At 33.1% G+C, this 22,684-nt stretch overlaps 1 protein-coding gene across 5 annotated transcripts in view; it reads right to left on the bottom strand.

Annotated features, from left to right (window-relative positions):
* Positions 1 to 17,010, bottom strand: part of esr2a (estrogen receptor 2a) — a 52,131-nt gene extending 35,121 nt beyond the window's left edge. Inside the window, exons 1-4 of one of the 5 annotated variants that reach the window (XM_073932152.1) lie at positions 16,853 to 17,010; positions 13,499 to 13,621; positions 9,002 to 9,149; positions 5,244 to 5,397 (exon numbers count right to left, since the gene is read on the bottom strand). The gene's annotated coding sequence lies outside the window, so the exon portion shown is untranslated. 5 annotated transcript variants of the gene reach the window in all.
* Between the last annotated feature and the right edge of the window lie 5,674 nt (positions 17,011 to 22,684).

Below are 22,684 nucleotides of genomic sequence, written 5' to 3'. Positions count from 1 at the left end.
GCCTCATTCACACTATGAGCGACTCGCAGCGACAAGCAACCGTTCATTTTAATGGAGAGCGGGTGACGTTCAGCAACCTCCATTTACGTGAGCGACAGTGACCGTTGGTGACCAGATGGACATGTTAAGTGACTCGTCAAAGTTGAGAGTCCTTCAACTTTATGCAAATGAAGGGCAACTTTCTTGAATGACAGTCAATAGAAGCATCAGTAGAACTCATGTGATCCTCTCTCAGAGGCCGGTTGTACTCTCCTTGCTGTAGACCTACACAGACTTGCATTTGAAGCAATTCGCTACCCAGAGCAACAGGCAGCTACAAAGTCGATGCTAGTGTAAATGAGACATAAGCATTTTCCTTTTGTGACAGAAACCAGCAACTAAACTCTTCCAGGCGTAAACAAATTAAGACTAAGGGACCTATCATACACGTGCCGCAGTAAGGCGCAAGACCTGTTGGCACGTTGCTATTCTGAGGAACTAAAACTCACTGTTCAATAGACCAGCTGAAAGCAGCGCAGAGTGTGTTAGTTGTGTGTCTTGCTTACACATTGCTTAATACATGCAGGATGTACAGCAATACACAAATATCTTTACAAATGAAAAAGAAGTACAGGATTAAAATGTTACAAAAATATTATTTTCTACATGAATATAAAAACCACTGCCTTCATCTTGGAGGGCTTATTTTAGTTTATTCATGACAATTTGCTTTTGTATAATATTATTATTAGTAGTAGTAGTAGTATTTCTTGTGTTTATATTTGTTTTGTTAAAAACAAGCTTAGATTTGTCCACCTGTCAGGTTTTGGGCAACATGGGGCATATCATGTGTGTTTGGATGCAACTCAGTTTTTTGAACACACTTCGTTATTATTGTTCATTTATTCGTTTGCTGGAAATTAGAACTGATTTTAGAAATAGCTATGAAACAAATCTTTGTGCTTGACAAACTAAATTAATTATGTAGGCTTATGGATGTCTGTGCGTACAACCCGTTTCCTAATCCACGAAAGAGAAAAAGTGAAAGTAAGGGCTGATTGAAGGAGACCTGTTCTTTATCCTTGTGCCGCAGATGATCTGTTTAACTGTTTTCTTGCTGTTTTCTTGTCAGCATTCAGTTTTTACACTTACAAAGTCCGCTATGTACAGTAAATAGCAATTGGGAACAAAAAGGGACCCCTAAAGGGAATGGGAGATGAAACTCTGATTGTTTTATTCTCAAAACACACCCAAAACTCATTAAGAGAATAAGCTCAACCCTGTTAGACCATGCGCGGCAGCAAAGAGCGTTTTTATTAGTCCTTACAATAGCAAAAGTAGATTCGGACATGACCTTAATGCTTTTGCGCCCTGCGCTTTACACTAAAATACAGAGCCCTAAAGGTTGGCACAATGCAAATTTGTTACAAATCTTCTTAGATGGTTTCAATGTTTAGAAATGCAATTACTGAGAACTTATTTAAAGGTACACTATACCCAAAAAATGCAAATGCTGTAATCATTTACTCACCTTTAAATGGTTTCAAACCTGTTTTAATTTCTGCTGTTAAACTCATAACAAAATCTCTTGAAAAAAAAAGAATGTGGAAACCAGCAACCATTCACATCCATAGTTGAAATAAAAATACTATGAATGTCAATGGTTGCTTTCCAGCATTTTTCAAAATATTTGTTTCAACAGAAAAAAGAAGTTCAAATAGGTTCGGAACAGGTGGAGGCTGAGTAAATGATGACAGACTTTTAATTGTTTGGTAAACTGCACCTTTAAGAAAGTTCTGAGTCAAACCCTTGTTTCTGGAGACATTTATTGTGCACTTTGAAATCATTTACATTCCACATTAATGAACTACTATAATACACACCACATGGAAGATGTGATCTTAAAATCATAATAGAGTCAATTATCTTAATATAGGGAAAAATTACTTTATTATTAATTAAGAAAAATATGGATGTTGTAATCAAATACAGTAAAAGACTGCAAGCAAATAAAAGAATCACTGTAACAAGCTTTAAAAATGGCCAAATCTGAAACATTTGTCAGCTTCTTGAATTCATAAAACCTACATCAAGGTCAAGACTTTTTAAAATACTTTTCATTATCTGTAAATACAGCACCCTTTTATTTTCCTCCACACACAGTGTAAATAGATTTCATACAGTACTTTAAAGAAAGTGGCATCAAACGCTTTAACATGTTGCCATGGCATCATTATAAACATATTGACTATTATTCTCCAAGCTTTTACCAAACTGTAGTGCGTTTTAGGAACATTGTTTATTAATAAGCAACATATTATATATTGAAGGACTGAATATACTCAGTTCTGTGTTCGCAACATTGTGAAATGCATTACATTTATACACTATGCTAGGTTTTCCCAAACTGTACAGTTTACGAGTTGATGAAAAGCTAATAATTAAAACATAATATTTAAAAATTATATTCTTTTTAAGTGGCGACATTGAGGCTCAGTGGGTAGCACTGTCGCCTCATAGCAAAAAGGGCAATAGTTCCAGTCCCAGCTTGGTCAGTTGGCATTTCTGTAAGTAGTTTGCATGTTCTCCCTTTGTTCACGTGGGTTTCCTCCAGGTGCTCTGGTTTCCTCAGAGTCAAAAGACATGTGGTATAGGTGAATTGAATAAACTAAATTTGCCGCAGTGTAAGAGTACTTGTGAATGTAAGAGTATATTCCCAGCACTTGGTTGCAGCTGAAAGGGCATGCGCTGTGTAAAACATATGCTGGATAAGTTCATTCCGCTGTTGGGACCCCAGATGAATAAAGAGACTAAGCCAAAGGAAAATGAATAAATTAATGTATTATTTTAATATATTTAAATAAAAAACAAACAAACATTCTATATTTTATTTACAATTCACCAACATCAGAACTTATTATTTGTCTTGTGCATTCTTCACTGCAAGTTCCTCTTTACCAAAATTAAGAACCACGAACTGCATTAAAATGGCCACTCGATATTGTGAATATTCAAAGTTAACTGATATGATGTACAGGTGATTTAAAATAAATATATTTTAGTTTTGAAAACTTAAATGAGGAAAATTAATTTTGGAAAATCTCAAAAATATGAAATCTATAAGAGCCATTGTGCGAATAATATCTTATCATTTAAAATCATTTGGAATCATTTGAAACAGTTTTTCTTTTAAAAAGAAATCTTTAGAAAAACTTTTGTACAAGTAACAATATTTTAGCTGCAACTTTTAATGCATTAAATATAGCCATGCAGTATAAATTCAGTCATTTAATTTTCAAAAAAGACAAAAAGACAAAAAAAAAAGAGAAAGTTTTCACCTAAACTACTGAACAGTGATTTATTTCTTTTCATTAAGTTTCAACCAGACAAAAGTAGGCACAGTGGAGAGCTGTAATACAACATCCTTAGGTTAATGATTACTGACAAGTCTCTCACAGTACACACAGTGTACACTGGGTAACAAATTAGAATGAAGACAACACACATTTCTACACACTTCTGGTGTTCCACCAAGCATACGGTACATATAACATAAACACATAACACTGCATTCAAAGCTGATCCTAGGCTTCTGGGCCCATAAACAAAATTCTCGGAACCTTGTCAGTAAATTAATAAAAATCCCAAAATGACCCCAAACCCCTTAAGGCTGATTTATACTTTCACCTGGCTCCACATCGCGGACCTCTGCAGACTGCACCTTTTAATGATTATAAACATTTTTATAACTAACTTTGATGCATCACTTGCTTTTGTTCATATCTCAGACAGTTCTACCAATTAAAGTTAAATATCAATGACAACAAAACATAGGTTGCACTACAAATATGTATTTTTATTATGGCTAGAATAAAAGCCAAAAAAAAAGTACACTCACTAAAAAATACTGACTTTTTTTTATAGATTTAGCCCACTCCAAATTTACTTATTGCTGTCTGACTAGCTTGTGTTATGCTTATATGCCAAGGCAATAATGGTCTAACATTCCTGACCATCATTTCCAATAAAGCCTAGAAAAATAGGGCATCAGTATATCGTAAAGCGATTTCTTCAAATATTTTCCAGTTATCAAAGTAAGAATTTTGCTACTTCGTTTTAATTTTGTAACTACTACATTGTTTTAACTTCAAAATTGCAATATGTACAGTTTAAGTCAGAATTATTAGCCCCCTTTTAATTTTTTTTCTTTTTAAATATTTCCCAAGTGAAGTTTATTTATAAACAAATTTCGAGAGGATCACATGCTTATGATTGTTCTCAGCTGTGTCAGCATCAGCTCATGATTAATTATTCAATCAGATGATTCCTAACTCACAATAAATAACCACCTTCGTCTTGAAGAACCCCCCACCCACCCCTACTTTCCCTCCTTTTAAGATTGGCGACACGGCGGCCCAGTTATTAGCAAGAATGCCTCTGGTTTAAGTCCCTACAAAACCAGATGACATTTCTGTAAAGAGTTGTTCTCCCTGTGCTCGCGTAGGTTTTCTTTGGAAAGGCTGACCAATCATGCATGGCTTTAAGGGAACCAAAAGAAATGTGGCCATTTTCATCATTCCACAACCACAGAAAAAAAAGGTTCACACAGTTATTACCATTGTGAGATATATTTGATAGCAAGGGGGCTCTCTGGTGGTTTAGGGCCCTATACTGCATTCATGCTCTGTGTATACTGTAGGAAGAATCAGCTCTGATTGCATTACTATACATACATGCATTAACATCCCATTTTATGTATTTATTTCAACTCTTATACTTCATCACAAAGAAATGCAAGTTATATTCTGCTGCCATAATGATCTGTAGCAGTCACATCATTCATTTCCAAATGCATATTGCATATGCTTTGTATCCAATGCGACTTGCATTAAATTCTAGGAATATGTTTTATCTGTTCACGCATTTCCAGGAATGAGCCTACGACCTCGACACTGCTAGTGCCACGCTATTCAGGAATGCTCAAAAATGCTGCTCTCACTACAGTTTTATAACAGATATTTGCTTCAAATACTTAAATAGCAGCTTGTGAACACTGAAAAAAATACTTTGAGTTTTGCATAGCTGTCTATTTTAGTTCCAGACAGTCGTGTACAGACAGTGATGGCCTGAATCTAAACTGCTTACTAACTTACACTTCTCTAAAACTAAAAATCCAAACAAAAAAAATCAATGCACAGTCGAGACACAGTTGTATTCACTCAGCACTTTTTTTTAACACAGAAGTCTGTTAAAGTGAGTCTTACCTCCTCAGTGTTGTAGCAAGACAGTGAGCAAGGCGGTATACCACACTGTCTCTCCAGACGGCAACGGTGACTCAGTGAGGACTTTTGAACTCTTGTTCAGTGCAGACAGGCAAGCGGCCAAAACATACCCTGAGCACAGAACAAGAACAAGCACCTGCAGAATGACAGAAGCACAAAAGGATGATGTGATAAAGTGGATAAAACAAGCACTGAACTGCACACAATCTAATTTAACATTGAATGGGAAAAACAAGCATTTATTAAATACAGTTGTAGGCGGTTCATTCCACTGTGGCGACCTCTGATGAATAAAGGGACTAAGGCGAAATAAAATTAATTAATATACAGTTTTGGTCAAAATTATTAGCCCTCCTGTGATTTTTTTTTCTTTATTATTTATTTTAAATATTTCTCAGAGCAAGGAATTTTTCACTGTATTTCCTGTAATATTTTTTTCTTCCGGAGAAAGTCTTATTTGTTTTATTTTGCAAGACAAAAAGCAGTTGTTAACCGTTTAAAAAAACATCTTAAAGTCAATATTAAGCCCTTTAAGCATTTTTTTCTGATTACCTACAAAAGAAACTATTCTTTAGAAATGTGTTGAGTTAAACATAAATAAGAAAGTAAAAAATACAGGGGGGCTAATAATTCTGACTTCAAGAGTATATAAGGTATAATCAACAAATTATTGTGTGTGTGTGTGTGTGTGTGTGTGTTTTTTTTAAAGCACAACATAGAGGCAAGTAAACGCTTGACACTCAGCGGAGGGTGGTTAGCCTCCGCAAAGTGTATTTAAAATCCATTAACATAGAGCTAGCTGGATTTATGCAAACCCTCCAGCCAATCAGAATCAAGAATTTCAACAGACCATGGAATAAACAATCTGCTCCTGTGTCATTAACATGGCGCAGGAGATTGGTTGCTGTCATCTCGGCAGCCAATGAGCTTGCTCCTCATTAGTTTAAATTAAAAGCTCTGCATCATTCTATGCTGTTTAAGCTGTGGTTTTCAGAGACCCTCCTCCACCCCAGCTCCACCTGCATTCAGATCTATGGCGGCTATGCAGCATGGGAGTTACAAGCATATTATGTTTGCAGCAGCAGTAGCAGATCTATACCACCAAGATCAAATACTTCAACATTGCCATATATATTTTCATTAACATATTAAATCCCGTCTTCATGACAGAATTTAATAAATTTTCCTCTGGCTTAGTCCCTTTATTCATCAGGGGTCGCCACAGCAGAGTGAACCGCCAAATGAACATAATATAGTTTGTAATTAAAACTGTGTTAAAAGAAATGCTCAAAAACCCAAAGCCTTCATTATTTCCATCACTTTATAAAGATTTGTTTAAAAAGTCTGATAATTTTAGAAAAACAAATGTTAACTGTCAGTGAAAATGGCTAAATGGTTAACATATAACGTGTTCATTTATCATTTTTACATAAAAAAAATCTGAACTACCATTTCATTTACAGTGACTTTATACATAATGCTTGACATGTCAGAAATAATCATTAATTCAATCATTTATTTATTTATATTTTTGGTAAAACCTTGCATTAAGATCAGATTAGTTGATGTACTGTAAGTTAATGCTTATTAATAAGATAGCTCACCCCAAAAATTTCTCATCATTAGCCCCTTTCACACAGTGATACCGGTAAATATCTGGAAAATTTCCGGAACGACTTCACCGGTATATTCAAAAAAGCGCTGTTCATACAGGCGAGGACGTTACGGAAATTTTCCGGAAAAGAGCATTCACACATCCATTCCAAAATACCGGTAAATTCTGACATCATTTACAACGGCAATTTTCCGGAAAGGTCTGTATGTGTGAAAGGGGTCATTTACTCACCCTTGGTTGGCTCCAAACCTCCTTTAAGTTTCACTTGAAATTAAATGGTTAAATGGTTACAGATTTTCAGCTTTCTTCAAAATAACTTCTTTTGCACTCAACAGAAGAAAGAAAGGCTTAAAGATTTGGAACCACTTGAGGGAGAATAAATAGAGAGTAGCTTTATTTTTGGGTGAACTTTCCCTTTAACCATCAGTGAGCATTTGTTGCAGTGTTTGTTAATCGTTAACAATGTTATTTAAAGTACAAGTGTTCCTTGTTAGTTCATGTTAGTTTGGGTCCATAAATAATATTAATAGACACATCTTTTGATTTTATAATGTATTGGCAAATTTTGAAATTGTTAATAACTTGACTAATTGACTAATACAACATTTTTATTTATGAGCTACTGTATAATTACCTAAACAAATGAATTCATGATTCCCTTATGTCTCTTTGGTTCAAAGATGACACATCCCACCATGAAGTAAAAATTACAATAGCGTATATATATATATATATATATATATATATATATATATATATATATATATATATATATATATATATTTATATTTATATATTTATATATATATAAAGGGTGTCACGATCCTCCAAATCCTCGATTCCATTACATTTTCGATTTTAAAGGCACGATTTGATTCGATTTTCGATTATGAATAATTAATTAATTAATGACCAATTAATTATTTGTAGCCTACCGTTTAAACTACCTGACCTACGTGGTCTTTGTTTTATCCATAAGCAAATTATACAGTAAATGAATAAAGATAAGTTACGCACATAATTACCACCTGTCAATCACTTTTTTCTGCGGGAATCGTGAATAGGCAGTGATCTGTGTCGTTATAATGGCGTTGGTAAAAAAGACGCACAACCAACAGGTACCAGCCAACAGTATCTGAGGTGTTCGCTAAAATGACTAAGTACAAGTGAGTGAAAGATTGAAGCAGTCTACTGATCCTGACTGCCTGAACCCGCTGTCTCGAGCCCATGGCTATGTGTTCGTCTGTGTCTGTGGGTGTGTGTGTCAGAGGTAGCGAGGAAGGAGGGCTGCTCAGAAATGCTACACGCCACTGTGGATGTCAAATCGTTGTCGTTCTAAAATGCCATTTAAAAACAAAGACAGTGTAAACAGGGCCTGAGTGTGTACTTTTCGCGAGCGGATTTGCAACGGGGGCGGGCGGAGGATCGCGATGCCGGTGTTGTCTATTGGACGAACCCTAATACGTACATAGCAGAGCTTGCAAAACTGTGTTTTTTTGTGGACAACACGAACGTTGTCAACATAACTCACTGGAAATCCAAAATGCTTACACACCGGCGACTTAATTGAAAGAGAAGAGGATTTAAGCTCTGTCGACAGGTCTCCTGTATCTGCAGTTCAACAAGCACTTCAACAAGCCTGTTTTTTTCCCGCTTGGCAAGCCAAGCTGACGTGACATTGGGGCGTGGCAGCATCGATGATTCTATTTTTTGATTCGATAATCGAAATTGAGCATAAATTTCGATCGATTTCGATGAAAAATATAAATCGTGACACCCCTAATATATATATATATATATATATATATATATATATATATATATATATATATATATATATTGCCAAAAGTTTTGGGATGCCTGCCTTTACATAAACATAAACTGTAATAACAGTAAACTGTAATACCAGTTTACAGTAACAGTTAGTAAACTGTTAGTAAACTGTAATAACATCCCATTAATAATCTGTGGTGTTTAATGTGCAGTTGGCCCATTCTTTGCAACTATAATAGCTTCAACTCTCCTGGGAATGCTTTCCACTATGTTAAGGGTGTGTTATTGAATTTTTTACCACTCTTCTAAAAGTGCATTTGTAAGGTCAGGGACTGATGTTGTATGAGAGAACCTGGCTCAAAGTCTCCACTTGAATTCATCCCAAATGCGATCAGGTTCAGCTCCACACCAAACTCATTCATCCATGCTTTTATAGACCTTGCTTTGTCTTATGGTGTGTAGTTATGTTGGAACAGAAAGAGCTCATCCTTAAACTGCTCCTGCAAAACGAGAGGGGTCTGGCTGCAGACATGGTGCAAATGCAATCTGAGCTGCATCCAATGCTTTTTAATAGGCTCACCTAACCCCACTCCTAACTCAACCCCTCCCATTGATGTCACTAGCTCCATTGATTGCATTATGTCTGACATTGCATCTCTGAGCGATGCAATCTTAGCGTGCATTAAAAAGGCTGTATCCAGATACTATTGTGCCAATTTGGAGCTTGAAATTGTTCCAAATGTGTTGGTATGCTGAAGCATTAAGAGTTCCGTTCACTCAAACAAAAAGTCTAAGCCAAATTTCTGAATGCCATCCCCACATCATTATCCCCCTCCACCAAACTTTTCACTTGGCACAAGTGCTGGGAGGATAAATCAATTTCTCACATTTTGTGAATTAATTCTTAGATTTTTAGAATGCATCAAAATTCTCTCTTGGATGCGTAGATTTTATCAACAGGTGGTGCTCTAGGATCTATTCACTCAAATGTGCACGAAGAAAAGCACATGTACATCTGCCTATCTCACCTAATGTAAGTGATACTTGCACCTTAGCCTTTATGATTTGTGATTTATGTAAACAGCTCACTATAAAACTCTCACATTAATTTGGTTCACATTTTCCTAACTTTATTAAAGGTGCAGTGTGTATGATTGACATGTAATGGTTAAAATAGGCATTGCAGTCCAAATAAAAAAAAATTTAAGAGGGTTTTTTTTCACCCAGCCTAAAATGTTTGGCAATATTTTCAGAGAGTACACTGTACAAAAACTAAAAACAGTGACTCAACTTAAACTTTTACGGCAACAAACATCAGGAAATTTTTGAGATGACTCAACTTTCAACCCAATTACTGCACTTGACCCAATTTAAGTTGAGTAAACTCAAAAATGGCCTGAAGTTTGTTGCCTTAAAATTTTAGGTTGAGTCAACATTTTTTATAGTGTAGACTAGGTCCGGGCGATATGGCAAAAATGTAATCTCCATTAATCATTTTCCATATTGAACAATAACAATATATATTTCAATATCAGCGCTTCTAGATCTAGAAAAGTATCCGCACAATGACTTACGCCACAAACATTAGAGGGTTTATTACAGCTTTTTTTTCCCAATCGCTATGACAGTTTTTTCAATACATTTAACAAGTTTCTTAAATTCTTAACAAGGTTAGCACAACATCTGTCTTTGTAGGCTGTAATTAACACATTTCTTTAGCTTTGATACAAAATGCATACAGTTAACACCAATTTCAAATGCTTGAACTTCTTTTACACACAAGCTCAACCAAGACCAGAACAATTTAATTTTACAGTCAAATTTACAAATGCTTTCATACTGTGTTCAGAACAGATAACAACATGTTCTAAACAGAACTTATATAGGCTAAAGTCAAAGTGAACTGCTGTTCATATTGTGAATTGAAACACAAATATATTCCCTGTATTTTATTACATTGCCAATGAGAAACAGCTTATTGCAGTTATGTAAATACATAAACACAGCAGATTCCCATCTAGGGACCACACAGATTTTTCCAATCACATGATCGTATGTTCTAAAGGAGAACTCTTTGGGCTGATCTTGTGTGGAAAAGGAACAAGAGAATTCTTCCCATGACGCCTTGCCAGAAAAGATATCAGGTGTAATGTGGATGAGAACATGTGCCCAAATGCAGAAGATTACATTTCTATATATAGTGCTTTTTCTGTTTGTCTGTCAGTTTGTTAGAAATTGCTTTGGTCTACAGTAAACTAAAAATTTGCATACAAAACTAGAGAATGTATTCAAAGGCTCAAAACTTAAGTTTCTCTCATTATCTCCTGCTCTATATTTAATAAATGGTTGAGTGTGGATCATTTTTGTTATTTGTCATTTGAAGAAATTTGGTCACAGCACTAAACTGGAAGAGCACAGTGATTTATTTTTGATAAAATGTTAAAATAGGAACATGAATAGTAGGGATGCTTTTACAGCACATTTGCATCTCACTGGAATTATTTATTTTTAGTGTTTTATCCCAGTGTTATATCTTGCAGTAATGTCTTTTTGCAAATACTGCAGCAATTCTATGATTCTGTATTTTTTTACAGAAACTGTACATTTTATAAAACTACTCTGATATAGTCATTTATTTTTTGTATTGAATTGAAAAAAAATGCATGCATTTACTAAACCCTACAAAACAAAAAATGTAGAGAGGCTCCAAATATAAGGGCAGAGCTGACACATAATTCACGCAGTTTATTTAATTTCAGCTGATGATAGTGTTTCTTTTTTATGTCAATGTGTTATGATTGACTAAATGGTCCTGTTGGAAGAGCACATGTTAAGTGTTTTGAAAAATGATTTGATTTTGAAACATGTTCACAGCGTTATGTTTGTGTCTTGTGTTCGTTTATTATTGCATTTTGAAAATGAGTTTTGAGGTTTAGTTTACAGTGTGATTTTGAGCATGAAGATAACTGTATTGCCAATTGTGTGTTTTAGGTGTGTTGGTGCGTTAAGAGTTTAGCAAACTTGTTAAATGTATTGTCTCAGCGATAGTAAAAAAAAAAAAAAAAAAAAAAAAAAATTTAATAGCATAACCCTTTTTTCGGTGGCAGATAATTTTTAGTGGCTGAAAATTCGGTACATCTCTAATATCAACACACTTCTAAATTCCCATTGTTGCACATTTCTGCTGTGTGATTGGCTCTTAGATCAATATAGAGTAAAAAATCCTGAGCTTATAGCTATCGACAAACATTTTATCGCGATTCGATATTATATCAATTATTAGCCCAGGCCAAGTGTAGACTGTCATGATAAAAAATACAGTAATAATAATATTAATAATATTAATAATAATAATAATAATAAAGTTGCTGTGAGATTTGTTGTCACAGTGAGCATTTTGATAAGTGATATTATTGTAATTTTAAGATTACATTATGGCACTGATAGGATAACAAATATAAAACAGCAAAATAATTCAAAAAGGCATACACAATTTCAAAGGCCAAAAGCGTGCAGATGTAAAGATTATTTAGATTCGTTCATTTGAGGTTAATAAAGTAAAAGATAACTTAAAGATAATGGTAATGTAGAATGAACATGGCTTTAACAACTTTTGTGAATGTGTGCCATTTTAAACTGTTACTTTTTGGAAGTGAACTGCAGCTTTGAAACAGAGTTCGTTTGGACAACTTCTTAAGAACCGTGCTGTTCAGGAAAATCTTTTCTTCACCTGTCAGTAAAAATCTTTCCTTAGCTCGCTGACATCTCAAACTGAGATTAGATGAGGTGTCAGAGACTAAATCAGCTAAAATGTTGGTAACAGGTGATATAACTTTCATCAGCAAAAATGATTGAGGTCATGTCCATATTTTGCACAAAAAGTCAATATATTGATTACTTGGACAGGTCTAACAGAAAGTATATACATAATGCAAGTGAAGCGTTTCATTATTCAAATAACTTCAAAACAGTAAAACACTTAAATCATTAAAAACTTTCAGCTGATATACAGTATGGATAAAACTTAGTGGTCTTAAAGATACTGCACTGTAAAGCCCAACGGACAACTTTATCAAATGAAAAGAGTGTAGTTAACTCAAACTTGACTGAAAGTTGATTTTACTCTTTTAAAAACAGTTTTGAATTCAGTGTTGAAGGTAATGAGTTCATCAAATACATCATTACTTTAACTTAAATGGAGTAAGTTCATAGTACTCATATAGATTAGTTTTTTAAGTCTTATAATCTGTAGCAATCAGTTTTCTCAAATGGTTTGAGTTAGCTTAACTTACTGGGTTTTGCAGTGTGGCAAAGTATAAAGATTGAAAATAACATTCATTCATATTTTAATCCTGTGCTGTGTAACTCTTTAAAATCAAATATGTGATCAAATAATTATTGTTCTACATTTTTCTTTTTAACATCACCTGTTGTCAAACGGAGTAATATTTTTGTGGATTTCTTCTAGAATTCATTCAATAAATCTGGAAAAAAAAATTCTTTAATATGAACCACGATATAATACGAACAACATGTAGCTCCCGAGTTTCGTCACGTTTCACTAATCAATCTGCAACAAACACCTACAGTAAATTCCTCTCTTCGTTCCCACCATTATGATAATGTGCAGCTATTCTTCCCATTAAAAAACCCACTAACCTCGAACCCTCTCACTCCTATAAATCTTTACAGAGGAGACTAAGATAGAACAGAAGACAGAGAGAAGGGGGAGATTTGGAAAGCGGGACGGTCTGAATCTGCCTGCATCAACTCTCTACTGACATCCAGTCTGGCATGATGTTTGTTCTTGAGGCAAAAGAGCGTCCGGCCACCGGCCAGCAGCGCATACCAAACACAAAGCCCAAGGCCGCGGTGCGTTCTCTCCTCTCCAGCTTCCCTCACTCCCTTCTCTGCCGGAAAAAGGATAAGGGAAGAGAAGGAGCGACGGAAACCATGCCCTGTTGCAGGAGTCCTGGGAATGAGAGGGAAGACCACCGTTGAGCCTGATGCAAACCTTTACGACTGTCAGCTTTCTAGTGGTTTAGTGTATCAAGGAATTTTGTGATGAAGCAAGTTCGCCAGTACATCACAAAATACGCGGTTGCATCAAATTTTTAATTGTAATATATTTATTACTTTTAAGATTCATGTAAAAGTAATTTCATATTATTCTGAATTAAACTGACTTAAAACTGTGCAAGTTATTTAAAAACTGAAGTTGCATTCCGAGGGTATACAGTTGAAGTCAGAATTATTAGCCCCCTTTGATTTTCTTTTCTTTTCAAATATTTCTCAAATGATGTTTAACAGATTTAGGGAATTTTCACAGTATGTCTGATAATATTTTGTCTTCTGGAGAAAGTTTTGTTTGTTTTATTTGGCTAGAATAAAAGCAGTTTTTAAAATTATAATAAAAATAAATTAAAACCATTTTAAGGTCAAAATTATTAGCTATTTTAAGCTCATTTTACTTCAAAAGTCTGCAGAAAAAAACATTGTTATACTATAACTTGCCTAATTACCCCAACCTTCCTATTGTATCTAATGAACCTACAGGTAGTTAAGCCTTTAAATGTCACTTTAAGCTGTATAGAAGTGTCTTGAAAAATATCTAGTCAAAGATTATTGATTGTCATCATGGCAAAGATAAAATAAATCAGTAAGAAATGAGTTATTGAAACTATTATGTTTAGAAATCCGCTGGAAAAAATTTACATTCAACAAAAATTGGGGGGAAAATTCAGGGTGGCTAATAATTCTGACTTCAACTGTATATGTACTGTATATGATAATGTAAAAACGGGTTAGTAAAGAAATCATCTGCCAAATGCATAAATGGAATGGATGTTTTATGCATAAGTTATGTGCATTTAATTTCATCCTTAGATCTGGTTTAATTAAGCAAATCACATAGTCGCTGTGCACAATTATGCCTGCTGAGGTCATTTTTTTTATGTTTTATACCTTCAGTGATTGTTATGCAAACTATTCATCACAACTTCAACACAGACGCAGTATTTCCCTCTTGACTATACTTTGTCAGTCTGCAGAAATACTTGCTGATACACATAGAACTATGGAAGAACAAAGAAAGCAGTCTTAAAAATTTCTGATTTACTATTTATAGTTATGCATTAAACCAAATCTTTCAATAATAGTTATTTTATCAATATTTAACCCTCACTTTCAATCACAACAGATTAAAATATTTGTCATTTTGATCTGTTATTTTCTAAAATGAAAATATGTTTTAAAATGACAATAGATAGATAGATAGATAGATAGATAGATAGATAGATAGATAGATAGATAGATAGATAGATAGATAGATAGATAGATAGATAGATAGATAGATAGATAGATAGATAGATAGATAGATAGATAGATAGATAGATAGATAGAGAATATTTGTATACATTCCTCAATAATATAGGCAATGAATTTTGGTGCATTTAAACAAAACAGATTTATTAAATAGGTATTTTTATTAAAATAATATTTTAGTCACCAAACATTAAAAAAATTAAAGATAATACAATTCAATTAGAGCAAAATATTGCAAAAAAAAAAATAATAAAAAATTACAACCTATACATTTTACCAAAATTTTTCTTCTTCTTTTTTTTTTTTTTTTTTTTTTGCTTCTCTTGATTTTCCCTCTTTTTAAAATTTGTATTAAGTATAGATTTGGCTTCAGTACTGACTACTAATCTAATTGTTATGCACAAAATAATTTTGTATAGCTTCCTATTAAAAAAATGAATTTAACAGGTAGATTTGTGAGAAATGTACTTATATATGCTGAGCACTGTATTTATATATGCACTAACTATTCCCTCCTGCTGTATTTCACAAAGACTTCTTAATAAGATAAAAAAAGAGCCCTGCAATTTCAGTGGGAAGGTATAAAAGAAATCAAAGACTAATTCACAGAATTTACTGTTTATTTGAAAGTGAATAAAAAGAAACCATAAGAAGCCTCTGTGGCACAATCTAGCCGTTATTAAAAAAAAATCCTGCTGGCAGCTTACAGCCGACTCACTCAAGTTTCAATAGTTAAAATAACACAAAAATACACATATTACTAATGGACAGACCTGTGACTTTGACACACAATGAAAAAATGACAAGAGCTTTGTGAGGAAAACATGCATATTAACCACCATTGACTGAAGTCACAATGTCACAGCTCAGCTCAATGTCAGTATTGCTGACTTTTGGAACACATTTCAATTCCCAGCAGGTTTAGTGGTACACCATCTTTGGAAAATATCAACTTGCATAAATTTGGGTCAATCTGCAGCTCGGCATTAATAGGACTCATTCAGTGAATCATAAGTGAACTATTTCATCGGTTTTCCAGTGGTTTTCTGTGCTCTTCTGTCATTTTTTTGTCTCGTGCCTTAAACAATATCATTAAAAATAAATATATTATTGTTATTTTTATATATTTTGTTCATTTACATTATTACATTCAGTATAATGTTTACTATATTATACTATATTATACTGACAAATTATTAAATAGGAATATTTAACTAGTTTTTAATGGCCCTTAATTGTCTACCAGACACATTTCACACAAAATATTTTAAACTCAAATATTTAGGGCTAAATTGAAGATGTATGCAACTGAACTGCTTATAAAACATAAATGAAATGGAATTACACATTTAAAACCAATAAAAGTACATAAGGCATGTTTATAAGCTATGCATAAATTATTCTAGTCACAATTACGTATGCTATAGCATGTTCTAAGTGCACAATAGCCAGGTTAATATTTGCATCAATCAAACCAGCTTCCCACAGTATTTCATGTGAACGGCTTGTTCCAAAGCTAATATTACCCATGTTCATACTTTTTTTTCAAAATAACATGATTGTTTTAAGTGTCACAATAAACATTTATGCAATCAGGATAATACTAACAATATGACAGAAACCTAATTTAGCGTGAAAAAAACCCATCGACTTTAAAGCCTGGTTCTATGAGAATTAAACCCTTCACCTCAAGTCTAAGTGAATAAAAAATGATGTTCTGCATACTTTCATTAATAAACCTTCTTACGTCATTTTAGTCTCAACAGTGCACGCGTAAACATTGTCTGGAGCGCGCGCGCTGAATGAAATGAAACACTGCAATGCGTTTGACAATGGAAAGTTTACGAACATCGCCATAAAGAGAAAACGACGAACCCACCTGTTGCAGCTGATGCCAGCAGATGGTCCACTGTAAGGCTTGCTTTAAGTCGACGAGTATCCCAAACGAGAACTGATATGCTTGACTTGACCGCTATAAAAGGTGTACGTTGTCCGCTTTAGAAGGATCTGTCAGAGCGCATGTTAAAAGTGTGCTCTGCTCTTTCTGTCACTGAGCGCTGTACTTATTAGAGGGTGAACGACGTCACTGACCACACCCGCCCGAATCACCTCCTCCTCCATCAACATCTGCTGCCGTGCCGAGGAGCTCGCTGTTTACCAGGCATTATGATAAACACTTAAAGGGATAGTTCACCCAAAATGGGGGGAAAGACATAAGTTACTCAATCTCAGGTTGTTCCAAACCTTCTAATGGTCATAAAAGATTTTTTAATGTGAGTGGAAAGCCAAACATTTAATTGTGCATATAGTGGAGACCATAATGGAGCACATTTTCTGCCATAAGAAAAACCTGAAATTATGACTTACTAAATCAAAATTATTAACTTCAACCATAATTATGACTTACCAAGTTGACAAAATGAAATCTCAAGACTTTGACATGTTGAAAACAATACAAAATACATTTGACCTTTATCATAAAAAATCTTAAATCATAATTTAAGATGCAAAAACATCTAAGTTTCATCTGAAGTTTTCTTTTAAATTTAGCATTTTCTCAGGCTCCTCTGTGTAGGTAAAAAATGTATCTTTTGTCGCAATGAATATTTTGCCCCCATTGCATTTAAAGATAAATGACTTAATCTACACACAAAAGCCTGAGAAAAAATGCTCACTTTTTGACTTTTATGACATAATTGAGTTAAGTAAGCTATGTTATACTTTAATACAGAATTCTGGCCTTTTCTATCATAAATAGAGTTCACTGTACTCAAATGGCCTCCACAGTCACCAGCTCTCAATCCAACAGAGCAACTTTGGGATGTGGTAAAATGAGAAATTCTCATCATGGATGTGCAGCTGACAAATCTGCAGCAACAGCATGATGCTATTGTGTCAATATGGACCAAAATCTCAGAGGAATATTTCCAGTGCCTTGTTGAATCTATGCCATGAAGGATTAAGGCCGTTCTGAAAGCAAAATGGGTCCAACCCGGTGTTAGTAAGGTGTACCTAATAAAGTGGCCGGTTAGTGATATTGTGTGTGTGTGTGTGTGTGTATATATATATATATATATATATATATATATATATATATATATATATATATATATATATATATATATATATATATATATTCTTCCTCATCAGTTTTTTTAATTCATAGCTAAAACACTGTTATCCTGAACTTTCAAACAAAGAAACAAAAAATTATTCAAAATGGAAAATTATGCTTCATTTTAAAAAGTATTTTTCATAAAATCAGTGACATTCTTGGTTAAGAAATGACTATCAATGTAATTTCATTTCATTCATTTACATATATGGTAGTCGTTGCATTGGGTTTAACTGAAAAAATAAATAAACAAACAGTTATAACAATTGACAGCAACATATATATATATATATATATATATATATATATATATATATATATATATATATATATATATATATATATATATATATATATATACTTATATATATATATATTTATATATATTATTTATTTTTTGCGAAACATTTTATTAATTAAGGATACTCTTGCTCTACCAAAATACAACCTGATGCATGTAAAACCATGATTGAGAACATTACACAAAACAGTTTTTTATTTATTCACTCTCCCAAAGGTCTAAAATGTAAGACTATTCAAAAGAATACAAAATCATCAACTTATTTTGATCAACTAGCCATATGCAATTGACAAAATCAATTGCATGAATAATAAATAATTCTCTATTTGTTTAAAAGAATGAGTATTTGCTTTTATGATGTGAAAAAGAGACTAATTGATGTGGGAGTTTTTTAGAACTTGTATTCTGATTTCTGAAATGTGTCAAAGTGAAAGAAAAGTGAAGTGATAATGAGGATCACAAATTTATAATCGAAGAAAAATAGTTTTGACTGAAATATTGTAAAAAATAAATAAATAAATACATAAAAAACATTTTAGATGTTTCCCAGTATCTGCTCAATTAGAAATTGATTTGGTCTACGGTGAATAAAACATTCGTATTTATGCATTAAACAATATAAATTGAACTTAGTCAAAGGCTCATAGCCTAAACGTTTCTCTTGTTATCTCCTGCTGTATATTTAATAAATGGCTGAGCATGGATAGTTTCTGTTATTTGTGATTTGAAGACATTTGGTCACAGCACTAAACTGGAAGAGCACAGTGATTTATATTTGATTAAATGTTAAAATAGGAACACGAATAGTAGGGATGCTTTTACAGCACATTTGCATCTCACTCGAATGATTTCTTTCAGTATTATATCCCAGTCTTCTTTTATTCATAAGAAGCAGTACAGCATGTAAAAATTATAATGATTTTTCATATCTTCTCATTATGACAAAAAAGGTGAATGTGAACCTGTGGTTTTTCTTATTCTTTAAAAAGAGAAGAACATTTTGCATAGCAAATATGTAAAGAATAAATATGAAGTAATTATATCCCTTTGGATGAGTCCTGATCATGTTGTTGTGTGCTTCTATTCTATGGCGAATAGCAAATGCTGCAACAGCTATAAATATGAACAATCAGTCCAATCTGAGTGTTCCTGCAGTTCCTCGATTTTCAGTTCTTATTTTTTTGACCTTTTTCTCTCAGCCTTTTTTTAGCTGCTGAAATTTGCATCCTCATTTTTTATTTCATGTATTGTGAGAGTGGGCACTGAGGTTAACCCTCCTTCACCGCTCTTTTAAAATGTCTAGCCTTGCATTGCTGTGAACTCATAAAACTACTTATAAAACTGCAGTAAAAAGGTTTTTATTGCAAAGCACAGTCTATAAAAAAAACCACAACATCAAAAACAACATATCTGATCAGTTTTTTTTTTTTTTTTGCCTTTATAAATTCTCACCTTACAGTTGTTAGGTTAGTCATTCACAAGCCGATTATATGCAAACTCACACACTGATAATAATGAGTGAGAACACATAAATTCAAGACAAAATATACAGAACATTGAATGGATGCATTTTAGCTGCCCATTTCCTATAAAATGAAATAAAATAAAATAAAATAAAATAAAATAAAATAAAATAAAATAAAATAAAATAAAATAAAATAAAATAAAATAAAAGGTTCATTATCGCTATAAAGTGCCTTTGAAACGTCAGAATTAAATTGTAAGAAATTAATCGTGGTCAAGCTCCAGCACTTTTCATGCTTTTCAAACTTTTCAAACTGTAAGCAGAAAAACAGTAATCATACCTTAAATTGTGTCGACCCTGTCATGGACAAATTCTAGTATAAGCATATTTTCATTGCAGTGTGATTATAAAACGTATATTTTCAGAAAGGTAATGTGTCCCTTTACCAACCCAACTTTTTAGATTATGGAAAAAGTCTATTTAAAGCAATAGATAATGGATATCCAAATAATGGATAAAACATTTATTTCCTGACAAAATGCAATAGTTGCTCATTCTTTTCAAAATAAAACCCAACATCTAAAGTGTTTTCACTTTCACACATTATATACCCTATTGATTAATTAAGAAATGACAGAGGAGTTTTTGCTAAGTTTATAAATAATTTGTTTATTTTCATAAAAGTTGAACATGATGGTGAAAAACAAGATGACAGGGTGGACAAAGGCTTTATTTAAAAACTAAATATTGAGGAACAATTGAAAAACAACACAACAAGAACTATTAAAGGGTTAATACAAAAAGGTTGTAAAAGTTTCCAAGAATCAACTTCTGTTTTCACTAATTACTGCAAAGTACTGAGCCACCATGTCACCTCTTCGTTTATCAATTAGGTTTGATCATCATGCAAATTAATGGAAAAATAAACAATTATTGTCCATCAAAGAGCGAAGGGAATGTTGGAAGCAACTCAAGTTAAACTCCTTATTAATACTACTTTTTTCAGAATAAGGTAAATAATTAGATTTCAGAGGTTTACATAATTGTACAAATACTTAGGACTCTATTTCTATTTCAAACAGCCAAAAAGCTCTATTATATGACCTTTTAAAGGAGAACCTTTTTTATAGACTGAGAAAGATATTGCCAAAAGGTTTGTATTGTCCACTCATGCATCTACTGGTGTAGGATGTGTGTGTATAAGTGTTATAACATAAACACATCAACTAATTAACAATAATAAATAAATAAATAAATAAATAAATAAATAAATGAACATATAAACAAACAAACAAACAAAAAAAATAAATAAATAAATAAATAAATAAATAAATAAATAAATAAATAAATAAATAAATAAATAAATAAATAAATAAATAAATAAGTAAGTTTCCATAGCGATGCAGATGGCCACCCTGTCAATGAAGTATTGGTGACAGGGTAGACAATGACAGGGAGGATAAAGTAAAGTGTTTCCCTATTCAAGCTTTGTACACAGTTTGAAAGCTATATATATATATATATATATATATATATATATATATATATATATATATATATATATATATATATATTTTTTTTTTTTTTTTTTTTTAATTGTATGAATTAATATTTCACTATGACAGGGTGGATATGTTAAGCTTGACAACATTCAGTTTCATGCACAATATGAGGAAAATAGGAAACATAAGTGTAGATAGTTACTGTGTGCACAGCAGATGTTTTAACCTCCTCTGAAGAAATGCAAAATGGGCATGGGGATGCCAATGAGTACATTAGAGGGTTTCTTAAAGGGGTATTTACTGTATCACATCACGACAGGGTGGACAGCAATTTCAAGGACACTTGCAAAATTATTAATAATATTATGAAAACAAAACAAAAGTGATTAAAATTATTTATTTTATTAAACAACTTGTTAAAGACAATAAGAATATTTAAAAATCTTTTTGATTTTATATAATGCACCTACTTTTATGACTGAGTTGGCTGAGCAGTGTGTGGGACATGGCAAAATCACATCCATTCAATGAAAGAATATGGCAAAAATTAACAAAAACTTATTTCAAAACACTTATAATTCAACATGCATGTGTGTAAAGGTTTAACCAACTATATTAAAACATCAGAATTTCATTATTTGGCATTATGTTTATATAGGACTGATTCAATCTTGTGGGACATCAAAGGAACTTTATAGCGATAATGACCCCAAAAAATAAAAAGTCATTCACTGATTTTCTTATTTTCTTTCTTTGATTAAGGGCATGGTCCCTTATTTATCAGGGGTCGCCACAGTGGAATGAACCAGTAACTATTCCGGCATATGTTTTATGCTGCAGATGCCCTTCCAGTCATAACATATTACAGGGGAACATCCATACACTCTCACATTCACTCATACACTACGGCCAATTTTGTTTACCCAATTCACCTACAGCGCATGTCTTTGGACTGTGGGGGAAACCCGAGCCCTCGGAGGAAACCCACATGAACACAGGGAGAACATGCAAGCTCCACACAGAAAAGCCAACTGGTCCAACTCGAACCAGCAACCTTCTTGCTGTGAAGTGACAGTGCTGAGCAGAGCCACTGTGCCACATAAAATAAAGATTAATTAAAAGTATCATTAATTAAAATAATAATAAAACAGGTTAAGATACTGAATCTCACACACCCACACACACAGGATAGTACAGCTCTTTTCTCCTAATTCACTTTCCCTATTTGAACTCATTAATCAAACAGACCAGTACACACAATCCTCTGTGATTTAGGTTGTGGTGAGGCAAGGCTTTCCACACACCGCTGTACTGTAGTTACTCAAACT

The sequence above is a fragment of the Danio rerio genome, chromosome 20, assembly GCF_049306965.1.
Source record: "Danio rerio strain Tuebingen ecotype United States chromosome 20, GRCz12tu, whole genome shotgun sequence".
Classification (NCBI taxonomy): domain Eukaryota; kingdom Metazoa; phylum Chordata; class Actinopteri; order Cypriniformes; family Danionidae; genus Danio; species Danio rerio.
The sequence above is the reverse complement of the archived record's forward strand: the minus strand, read 5'-3'. Positions and strand labels throughout refer to the sequence as shown.